This window comes from Hipposideros armiger, unplaced genomic scaffold, assembly GCF_001890085.2.
Source record: "Hipposideros armiger isolate ML-2016 unplaced genomic scaffold, ASM189008v1 scaffold_139, whole genome shotgun sequence".
NCBI classification, from domain to species: domain Eukaryota; kingdom Metazoa; phylum Chordata; class Mammalia; order Chiroptera; family Hipposideridae; genus Hipposideros; species Hipposideros armiger.
Window position 1 is genome coordinate 1,731,880 of NW_017731489.1, and position 10,781 is coordinate 1,742,660.

The 10,781-nt window shown below is 46.5% G+C and overlaps 1 non-coding gene across 1 annotated transcript; it reads right to left on the reverse strand.

Annotated features, from left to right (window-relative positions):
• Positions 1 to 10,246: 10,246 nt before the first annotated feature.
• TRNAE-UUC (transfer RNA glutamic acid (anticodon UUC)) lies at positions 10,247 to 10,318 on the reverse strand. Its single transcript has one exon. It is a non-coding gene; the product is annotated as a tRNA-Glu (tRNA).
• Between the last annotated feature and the right edge of the window lie 463 nt (positions 10,319 to 10,781).

Sequence of the window (10,781 nt, forward strand, 5' to 3'; positions counted from 1 at the left end):
GTGGGCTACGTCTACCCACAACTAAGACTGAACATGGCACCTTGAGCTGAGCTGTCATGAGCTACTGACGGGCAGGCGACCGAACTTGGAGTTGAGCTAGCTGCGCCCTCCACAACTGAAATTGAAGGACAACAACTTGGGTGTTCCCCTTCCCCAATTCCCCAATAAAATCTTTAAAAAAAAAAAAAGACAGTATTTCTCCCCCAGATCACACCCCAGGTCACACGCTGGCAGAATCAATCCCAAGTCGTATGTCAGTTGAAGTCACATCCCAGAGCTATTTGATTCTCCCTCAGCTTTATTTCTCAATGAAAAGAGTAGTTGTTAGCATAGGATTGCAGATGACAAAATAAGGGTTACAAGTCTGCAACAGCTTTGCCAAGATATTCAAACTATTCAGGGAACCACTAAAGTCCCAGCAGGGCCCAAGTTGATGTAGCCACTGTGACCAAACCTTCAGTGTCAGGTTTATGCTACATCCTAAAAGCTCCAGGCTGAAACGTGGGACTGTTTCTTGTCACCAGTACCCCAGGCACCCTTTGTGTGAGATGCCTGTGCTTTCGAGATGTTTATTAGGCTGCTCCATTCTCACCATCATGGACAGAGAACTTCTCGTAGAATTGCAAGGAAATGGAGCCAGCTCTCTGCATTCAGGGAATTTTCCACAGTGTCCTGGCCAGAAAAGGAGCATGGGCTCTGCGTATGAGGCAAAGTGAAAAGAATTTGCGAAGCGCTCCATTCTGAGCTGTGTGCCCGGCAACCGCTGACTGCCCAGAACCAGCTTTCACGCTCCAAAAAGGCGCATGAAAATAGCCAGAGTGCTCTGACCCAACCTGCTACTTGTTTGCATATGTCTGCTTTGGCTGAAATCTCACAGAGAGGGTTGGGTCTCCCCAGGAAAGGAACCAGTGAAGTCACACTGCCCCTTGGGCCACATCTTCTGCTCAGCATCTGTCCTTGAGATCATCTTACTCCTCGCCAACGGCTTGGGGCCCAAGAAGAAGTTGGGAGGATGAATCCGTGACCCGGACTTGAAAAGGGATCTGAACATTGGCTGCTCGCTTGATCCCTCAGAACATTCCCAGGAACGAATGGACCCAACTCAGCGCTGGGCAGAACAAGCAAGAAGTCAGTGGTGAGGAAAGGAACGGAGGTCCTCGCGTGTCTACCCCGGACTTCAACTGCAGTGCCGGGGACACGCATTTACACCTCACCATTTAAAACTAAACAAGCAAAACCAGGAAATGAAAAGCCCACGCAACCGACTGGAGTGCTGCCCCTCCCCCACCCCACCGCCCCCAAATAGTCAAGGAATACAGCTGTGGCTCCCTCTGTCTGGAGATGGAACAATAGAAGCTTCCAGTCTCTGCATCCACTCTACCTCCTACTCCCAAGCCAATCAGCCTCCATTCTCCAGCATCTAGCTTTATCTTTGTGCCACCGTGGGGGCAAACTCTTGTAGCCGGTACCTTGAATCTACACAGTCCTTGGGTTCCTATGCTCATCATGCTCACTTCTTTTAACTTTTCTATGGCAAAATATTTACAGGTTTTCATTTACCTGAGGGAAGAGCTATAGTCTTACTTGCTATACACGCCCCCCCCCCAACTTCCGCATAGGTCTCTTTGGAGACACAACCTGAGGAAAACAGTCATTGAATAGGAAACTGGAAATTTATGAACTCTTGAGTCTAACTTTCTGGGAAGCAGAGTGATTTCCTATGATACGTGCGTATGCGTATCGGTCCATGTGTATCGTGTCCTCAGAAGATCGTGTTTAAAAGATCAAGCACCCTCTCTAAACACCCAGGGTTTCCATTGTGTTTCTATTACTCTTGATATGAGCCTCGCATGGACTGAATTTCATTTTCCCTTTTCGTGATGTTATGTGTCATCTCTGACATTGGCCTCTTTCTAGCTTGTGAAAACACCAGTTGTTTTCTGCTAACCCTCAAATAAGAACTCAAATTATTGTGATTCTTGTCATAGAAATTCATTTTGACAAATCTCCCCAGGGCCTTTTACACCCAGCTGAAGAGGAGTGGGTCAAAACTCCCCAGGAAAATATTTAAAACAACAACAATTTGATTTTCATTTGCTAAAGAGCAACAAGGCAAGAGCACATTACCAGATGCAGAAGTCCTAACTAGATTCAGATTGTGTACTTGAAAAGTCCTTAAACACTAGAAAAGAGCTTCATGATTATTTGTTTGCTTGCTTGTTTTTCGGGTACAGCTAAAATGGCATTTCTGTGCAAGGCCCAGGGCATCTAGGTTTTGTTTTCAGGTGAGAAGACTGACTACCCACACGCATCACCCTGGGTGAGGGCACGAAGGGGTGACACAGTGGGCATGGAGCCTGTGTCTTCTGCCCCCCCCCCTACTTCGTGGCAGAGGTCAGCCCAGAAACCCAAGTCTAAAGGGCAAGAGCAACAAATTAAGGCCCACGGAAGGTTGACAGCTCTGAGATAGCCTTGTGCTAGAGGCCAGCTGAGAGCACTAGAGGACCTTTCATATCACTCAACACAGACTCCCGAGTTACATGAATTCATTTCAGGGGAATAGGTTACTGACCACGAAAGGAATTACATACTCCAAACAATGTACAAAATTGAAAGAAGTGTAAGGAACAAAAATAATAAAATCACTTGTAATTAATTCTACCCTCCAGATATAGCTAGCCACTGTTAACTTTTTGGTATAGTTCCTTCCTGTTTTTATGTATGTGTGTGCTTCTTTCTATAAACAAATTAATATGTAATACAAAGTTGGACTCAAACTATACATAGAGTTTTAGATCCTGCTTTTTTCTGTGTCATTAAATAATCTTGGCTATAAATAACACCACTGTATAATAGTCCATCATATGGGTGTACCAATCTGCTCATCCATTCTCCTGTGGCAGGATCTTTTTCTCACTTCAGATATTTTTAATGCTATATGGTGCTGTAAGGAACAACATCCTTGTTCATAAATCTCTATCTTTGCCCTTCCTGACTCTCCCCTTGATGCATATTTCTAAAGGTAGAATTACCAGATAAAATGAAGAAACACATTTATGGCTCTTGATATGTATAATATACTAAACGGTTTTCCATGAAATTTGTACCAACTCACCTTTCCAGGGTGTCCCACAATCACACACAAAGCATATGCAAGAAGCTATGTGCCAACATTAAAAAGCCCAATTTACAAAATAATGAGTAGCTCGGGGTCTTTGATTCTTCACATAATGCAGCAAAATCAGAGGGGACTGGAAAAGGTACAGGCTTTATTAAGCAAGACTTATATTAAAAAAAAAAATAACCTGACAAGCACCCCAGAGCCTCTGCTATCTTATATAGCACCTTCGTGCAAAGTGGAAAAAGTCACACCTTCCTCAATACACTTTGCTGCCATCTGCCAGAAAATTATCATAATATCAAATCTATGACAACTGCGATGGCACCGGAGGCCCTTGGAGCTGGGCAGTGCACAGTTGGTGCACTTGAGATGTCTGTCACTGCAGTCCTAGAGGTTTACATACAAAAGTTTGCTTCTGTCACTGCAGGCCAGATACAGGACAACACCCCTCTCGCCTTCCCACGCCTACACTCATGGCTCTCCCCTTTCTTTCCATCACCCACTGCTTGCAACAGCCAGGCGCTGTTCAGTTAGAAAACCCCTAGGCCCCCCATTTGCCTGCAAATAACAATTGCCCTTGTAGGTGTCTACTTTCACAGGTGTTCCATCAGCCTGAATTTCCTGTGCTCTCAGGCTGTTCCATTTAGAGGTCCCAGCGGTGCCTTGAATTTGTCAGAGGAGACAAATCTCATTCTCTCTGCTCCACTTCTCTGTCTCTCTGGGGATGCTTATCGTCTTGGGGTTGTCAACAAATCATCCCCTCCCTTAGCACCCCACCGCTGAGCCGATGCCAAATTCTGATTATCCCTCCTTCGTGCCCTGAGTGCACTGCTCTCTCCGCCCCCCACCCCCCCTTGAATCCATTAACCCCAATCAGGACATTAACGAGCACAGGTTGTGGAAAATTACTCCAGCTTCTGATAACTGTCAGCTTCACTGTTCCCACCTTGACTCAACAAATACGTTTGATGCTCACAAAATCTCCTGCCTTCGCCTATATGACCCTGTTCATCCCTGTATTAGAGCTTAGGATGGAAGACAGCACTGGACAGAGAGGCACCCAGAGGCAAGAAATAAATGGTGGGGTCCCTGCCTTTGGCAAATAGACTTGCTAAGTTTATACACCATGAGAGAGTCACAGTAGGTGACACAACCAGACTGCGACAGGTGTTGGGACAATGTAACTAGAACCCCCTGGGCATGGGGCAGGGTGGCAGGGGTGGGGAGTATGGAGGGGAGAAGGGAGGGGGGTTCCCTGATAAGAAGGCGAACTCCCCAGGTCCACTGTCAAATGTCGCAAGATCTGGACTAACTCCTGATAGGCACCCATTTTCAGCATGCAATTCGTAACCTTGCATTGGCGTTTCCAGTGGGAATCCTAATGCAGGCAACACCCCTCAGACTCGCTTGTGGTTCTGATGAGGCAGCCACCCCAGTGTCACAGACCCCAAGGGCCCATTGTTTCCCTTTTAAGATCAGAGCATGGTGATAGAGGCAGCCAGCCACAGGGTGTGGGCCTCGGAGAAAACCTGCTGTTCCCCACAGCCCCTCCTCACCCCTCTTTCTGAAACTTCCTCTTAGAAAGTCTGGAGAAAAAATGGCAGAGGCCGGAGCCAGTACGAGCCTGTGCCCTGAGCACTCGCTTATGTTTTGGCAAACAGTTCAAGGCCATAACCAATCCTGTCTCCTCCATCTGCATTGAGAAGAAAACGAGGGAAAAAATGGCTCGTAGTCAAGAACATGGCCTTGCCCAGAGACATCTGGTTTTTGCCTTGGCTTCTGGGAAGTAATCTATGTCATGCCTGATAGGAGTGTCTTTGTTTTAGGGCAGGGGCTGGCCACACCTGATAGTTTCAGGGTGGGAACTGGAGCTGCCAGAAAAACCAACCATGTGACCATGTGACTTGGGGGTAGGGGCTCTGAGTCACTTGTTATTAGTCAACCAAGGGAGTTCAGTCACATGGACAATCAACCAACCAATCAATCAATCAATCATGCCTACATAATGAAGCCCCAGTGAAAATGAGATGAGCTTCTCTGCTTGGCAATATTCCATGCGTATTGTCACACATCACTACTGGGACGGTAATGTATCCTGACTCCACAGGGAGAGAAGACAACAGAAGTTTGGTGTTTGGAGCCCTCCCAGCCTCTGCCCTGTGTGTCTCTTCCTCTGGCTGATTTCAATCTGTGCTCTCTCCCTGAAAAAGCCATAACTGTGAACACTACAGCTTTCAGCGAGTTCTGTGGGTCCTCCTAACACATCATTCAACTTGAGGGTGGTTTGGGGAACCCCCTACCCCCTATACCCGCCAACCTGCAGTTGGTGTCAGAAGTGAGGGCTGTCTTCGGGACTGTGCTCTTAAATTTTGTAATTTGGCCAACTTTGGCAAACGGGCTGAAAGCAAAGTATACTGTAATCTAGATTAGTCCATAAGGAAACGTTACGTATTTTATGGCAAAGTTGCCAAATTCTGAAAATGAGGTTATGGAAGCCATCTCCAGAGATCTGTTCAAATATTCTCATCTTCCTACAGAAGTGTGCTTGGTGTTGACCCCACAACTGAGGGCCAGGCCTGGAGATTCTCAGAGCTTCTCCAGTTCGGGGGGTCTCCTCCTGGGGCTGGAGCTCTCGTCCGTAAACCTCCAGCGGCTTCCCATCACATTTAGAATGAAAGTCAAACTCCTTACCTTCTTTATGCGTGTTTGTGTATGTGTGATTTCCCAACTAAAATGTAAACCTAGATCAGTGCTGGCATGTAGCGGACACACTATAAATGTTTGCTGAATAAATGAATAGCTCAGACAAAAGGAATATGAAAATGCTTATTTTTCCAGCAAGACTTTATTTCTGGCTTAATTTTTTTCACTATTTTTTAATTGAGATATGATGCACATACCATAAAATTGAGCCTCTTACAGTTCCGGGATTTTTGTTCATAGTGTTCACAAAGTTGTGCATCCGTCACCACTATTTAAGTTCTCTGTCTCAGCTTTAATCCCTGTTCCTCCTTCCCCTCCACCAGGTGGTTCTAAGGAGAACTGCTGATCATAATACCCTACACAGTCAACCAGAAGAGGCCACAGGACCCAGGGGAGGCCGCCTTCCTCCCCAGCCCTTTCCACCAGAAACCAAGGAAAGAAAGGCCTTCTGGAGGCTGGGAAAGCAGCAAGGAATGGGCAGTGCCCAGCTCGCCTGCCCTGTGGAAGCAGCTGACCCATAACAGATGAGGATGAATCTGACACACACGGAGACAGCGGGAGGGAACACTGGCTCTGGTCGTCCCCGAGGCCCGCCACACCACTGCACTTCCCACAGTTTGGGTATATAAGTAAGTCAATGAGTCTCTCTCGGGCCTGAACTAATTCCAGTGGTTTTCTATAACTTGATACCTAAGGTGTTTCTTGGGACAATCCAGTCCTTGTCTGGTTCCCACGTTCCCTCAGCACATGTTTATTAAGTGCTTACCGTGTGTGCAGGGCCCTGGCCTTGGAGTATACAATGTAGTGGGGCCATGGCAATGAGAGAGGAACGTCGGAGCCAAGTGCGTCACCCGCTGTCAGTGGGCAGGAGGGGCTTTCACAGGAAATAACATCTAAGCTAAGACCTGAACTTGGAGGGGAGTTTGTATCAGAAGAGAAGTGCACAGGATGCTAAAGGGAACCAGAAGAGGTTCCCACTGGCAGGAGGTAACGGAAGCTACATGAAGGATGAGACATTGGAACTAAGCCCTAAAGCATGAAGATGAGATGCAGCTACTTAGAGAAAGGGCGTAAGAGCACCCCAGTGGAGGGGAAAATGAGCAAAGGCCAGGTACAGGCACAGTGGGAAGGTACCTGGAATCTGGGGTGTGTGGAGAGAAGAGGGAAGGAATCAGGCTGCAAAGGTAGGTTTGGAGGGCACGGCAGGCCAAAGCCCTGAAGGTTTAGGCTCAGGGGAGCAGCCTGCTCGGCTCCAAGCTGTGAGAGGCAGTGGACCAGAGCCTGCAAAGATGGGCGTCGGAGAAACCAGTTTGGCGCCTATTGCAAGAGTCCAAGGAACAAGCCATCTGACGCAGCACAGTGGCAGGGGAAATACATAAGAACATGTGTGGGTGCCACTGAAGTGGTAGAAATGATCAGATGTAACGCTGTGATTAGAAGTGAAGGAGAAAGAGGAACTAAATGTGGGGGTGGGGGTGGGGGTGGGGGTGATGGCAGCCAGTGTCCATTGGCTCGGAACTGGGCCAAGCATTTTGTAGGCATTTTCTCATCCAACCTTCGCCAGCCTACGAGATAGGTCCTCTTATTACCCCCATTTTTTAGTTGAGGCAAGTAAGGAACACAGAGATGAAGTAATTTGTGCAAACAGAGCCTGAATGATACTTTTAAAAAATAAGGAAACCAGGCAAAAGAGACTTGGGAAGGAGGGTGAGGCCATCTTTGCACAGACTGAGTAGAAGCTGCCTATCTGGGTGAAGCTGAGTTCTGAACTTCGGTTTAAATGTGTCGCTGCCAGAGGGCAATGGTGTTACTTACATTTTCTTCACGCATACACAACAAAACAGAAATCCCAAACTTTCTTAAATCAGGATAGATTATCTTGATGGCTCCCCCCATCCACCGTGCCTGTCACTCTGTGACAAAAGGAAATTAGATTCACCTGATAAGCTTCGCTTTTCACCAAGCTATGTGGGATGATTACCCAGTACCCTGTGGTCTTCTAGGTGTTCGCAAATTGATTTTTTTGATTATTTGTTCCAGTGATTTTCCAAGTATTCAGTGTTTTTCCAAGTTCTTCAGCTTTACAATATGGGCAAATTAAAACCCGTATTTGCCTTCCCTTCCCTATATTAATATAACGTTTCTAGGTTGCAGTTATTTAGGATATTTTTGGCATGAAGAGTGTGTGTCAGGGAACGTACATACAAATATATATGACTACAAATACATATGCGAATGGGCATAAAGTGGCCGCACAGAACCCCTCAGAATGGATGACTGCGTGCAGAAATGGAAACATAGTGAGAACATACGGCTACTTCAAATACCCCAAATAAATTAAGATGATCACTTTCTAAAAATGTGTATATGCTACATAAAAAAACCCCTTAAAACCTCAAATAGAAAAATTGTTCTGTGTTCATGTAGCTTCCCTGTGAACATTAACCAAAAGCAAGATACATTTTTAAAATTCATCTTCTCTCTACCCTTCCCCAAAGCCAGGATTTGCGGGGAGTGGTATCTGGCCAGGACACCAGGCAGAGATTCCTTTTTGTGTGTGTGTGGATATAATCTAAAGTCCATGGAAACCAGAGGAATAGAACTAGAGACCAGATGCATCATGGGTGAAATGAGGGGCTCCATTAAACAACTGTTAAGGGCTTTTGCAGCTCAAATAGTCTATGAATCTAAAGACCTATTATAAGGATGATTAATGAGAATTATGGCAAAATGTTTTGCAAAAATGCAAGACTGTAAAAATACCAAATGTAACTCAAGCAACCATCTCCCCCACCAAGTTAAACTTTTCCTTCTATTAAGTACGTATGTTTAGAAGTATCTACTATGCTCTCTGAGCATCTTAAGTGTCATAGGTATCCAAAGAAAGCTTTTGCCAAAATCCTATTTTGTGAAAATGAATGGTTAATAGGATGAATAGATTTGACAGCCGTCGTTTGAATGAAACTCACCTGCCATATGAAAGCAAAAGCAAATCTCAAAACAAACAACAACAAAAACCAGACAAGCACAGGTCCTCGCCAGCAGCCTTCTCCATCAGCTACCCGCCCTCCCCACTTAGGCCCAGGAGCCCTGCAGACTCCCTAAACCCTAAATAATCCCTAAATAGTCCCTTTATTAAACTCTCTGCTAAGAATGTGTCATCAGTTTCCTACCAGGCCCCTTGCTAATACAGACATAGTAATATTACCTAATAACAAAATAAGGATTAAATTGAAAAAAAGTATGTAAAGCATTTAGCCTGGTTCCTATTACATACTCAATAAATATTACCTATTATTATTATTGGGCTTTTTATTTTCCCATCAGCTCTGTCCTACTTGATTTGATAAATACAGATTACCAGCTAATGATCTATTTCTCCTCCAGCCTCTTTATTAGAAATTTTGAATCAGCATATAGTTAGCCTAGTGTTTTTCTCATGAAGGATGACATTTGTTTTTGTGTCCCTCAAAATCCCAAAGACTTTAAAATGAGCAAATTTACAACAAAGTTATATGGTCACCAAGTCTTTTTCACAGTCATTTCTCAGTGTTAATGGCAGTCTGGGAACAAACTGGGGAACTTTCAGAGAGACACAAGTGTGCCGTCTAAACGCCTTGCGGTTTTTCCTAATGGCAGCTGTTTGGAGAGGTAAGCAAGGTAAAAAACAATTCTAGCAGAGGCTGCACCGACAGTTGGAAACTGTCTGGTCACATCAATACTAAGATTTCGAATTCTCGTTGAGTAGATCACGAATTCTTGACGTTTTTTAAGCAGGCTGCGTCCAATAGATGTTAGGGTGTGAGAAGAAAGTTGTTTTTTGCCTCATTCCTCGATATTTGTAATAACCTAATTTTCGTTTTTCCTCCCCCACTCCCAAAAAACTCTTTTATGAGCCTTTACAATAGATTGTACGCTGAACTACTCTGCCCTTAATACTATGTCTTTTCAGGGAATCTTGCTCTCCTTCTCAAAGAAATGGCTTCAGGCAACTATAATAAAAGCCTTGTCATGTCCTAAACTGCGTGTTTTCTTTTTCTTTCAAAGAAGAGCACTTTTTCGTCATTTGCTCCATATCACAATACAAGGGGAAATTACAACAGAAAAACCAATTGAACATATATGTGAGCACGGGACTCGGTGGCTCCCCGCTTTTTTATTTTTTAGTTTCAGATGCAATCCCTTATGCAGAAGCTGGCTTCACAGTGTAGAGTCACCGCCTCTCCTTTGCTGCCTGTGCCCGGGGTTTGCTTGGGCTTCACCCCCGCCCTCGCTCCAGACGTCGACTCTGTCTGTTTCCCCTCAGCCCCTACCTCCCCAGGCTGCTCAGAAATGAGGTTGTAGCGTTTTTTATCTAAAAAGACCAATCTTTCCCTTGTTAAGGAAAGCCTAGTTTTTCTTTAAAGAGAAAAGGGATTGGCGTTCCCACACCGGGAGTCGAACCCGGGCCGCCTGGGTGAAAACCAGGAATCCTAACCGCTAGACCATGTGGGAGACGACGAGGGCTGAGCCCAGCGGAGCCAAATTGAGTCTTTCCCACGGGCTTCCGCCCTCGTCGCCACGCCCACCCGCTGCCGGGCTCGCCCCTGCGCCTGCGGGGAAGCTGGCGGCGGCTTAACCCCTCCCTGCCCGCGCTCCGCCCTCTGCAGAGGCCGGGAGTCTCTCCCTCCGCCCGCGTCCATCGTGACCCAGCCCGTCCCGTCTCCGGACTCTAGATTCCACGCGTGCACCGATGTGGACGCTGGACTGGATGAGTCGTTATTCAGAATTCCTCAGCAGAAGTCGCGCAGCGTGCGAAAGGCCTGGGGCTTTGGGTTTTAGACTCTTGACTAGGAAACCAGAGCTGGGGTGAAGTGAGACCTCCCGCGCCGAGGCCAGAACGCAGCCGGCGGGCGGTCCCAGCGGCGGGCGGCGGCCCCGAGCGCGCCGTGTCCGGGCCTCTGCGCAGCCCCACGCC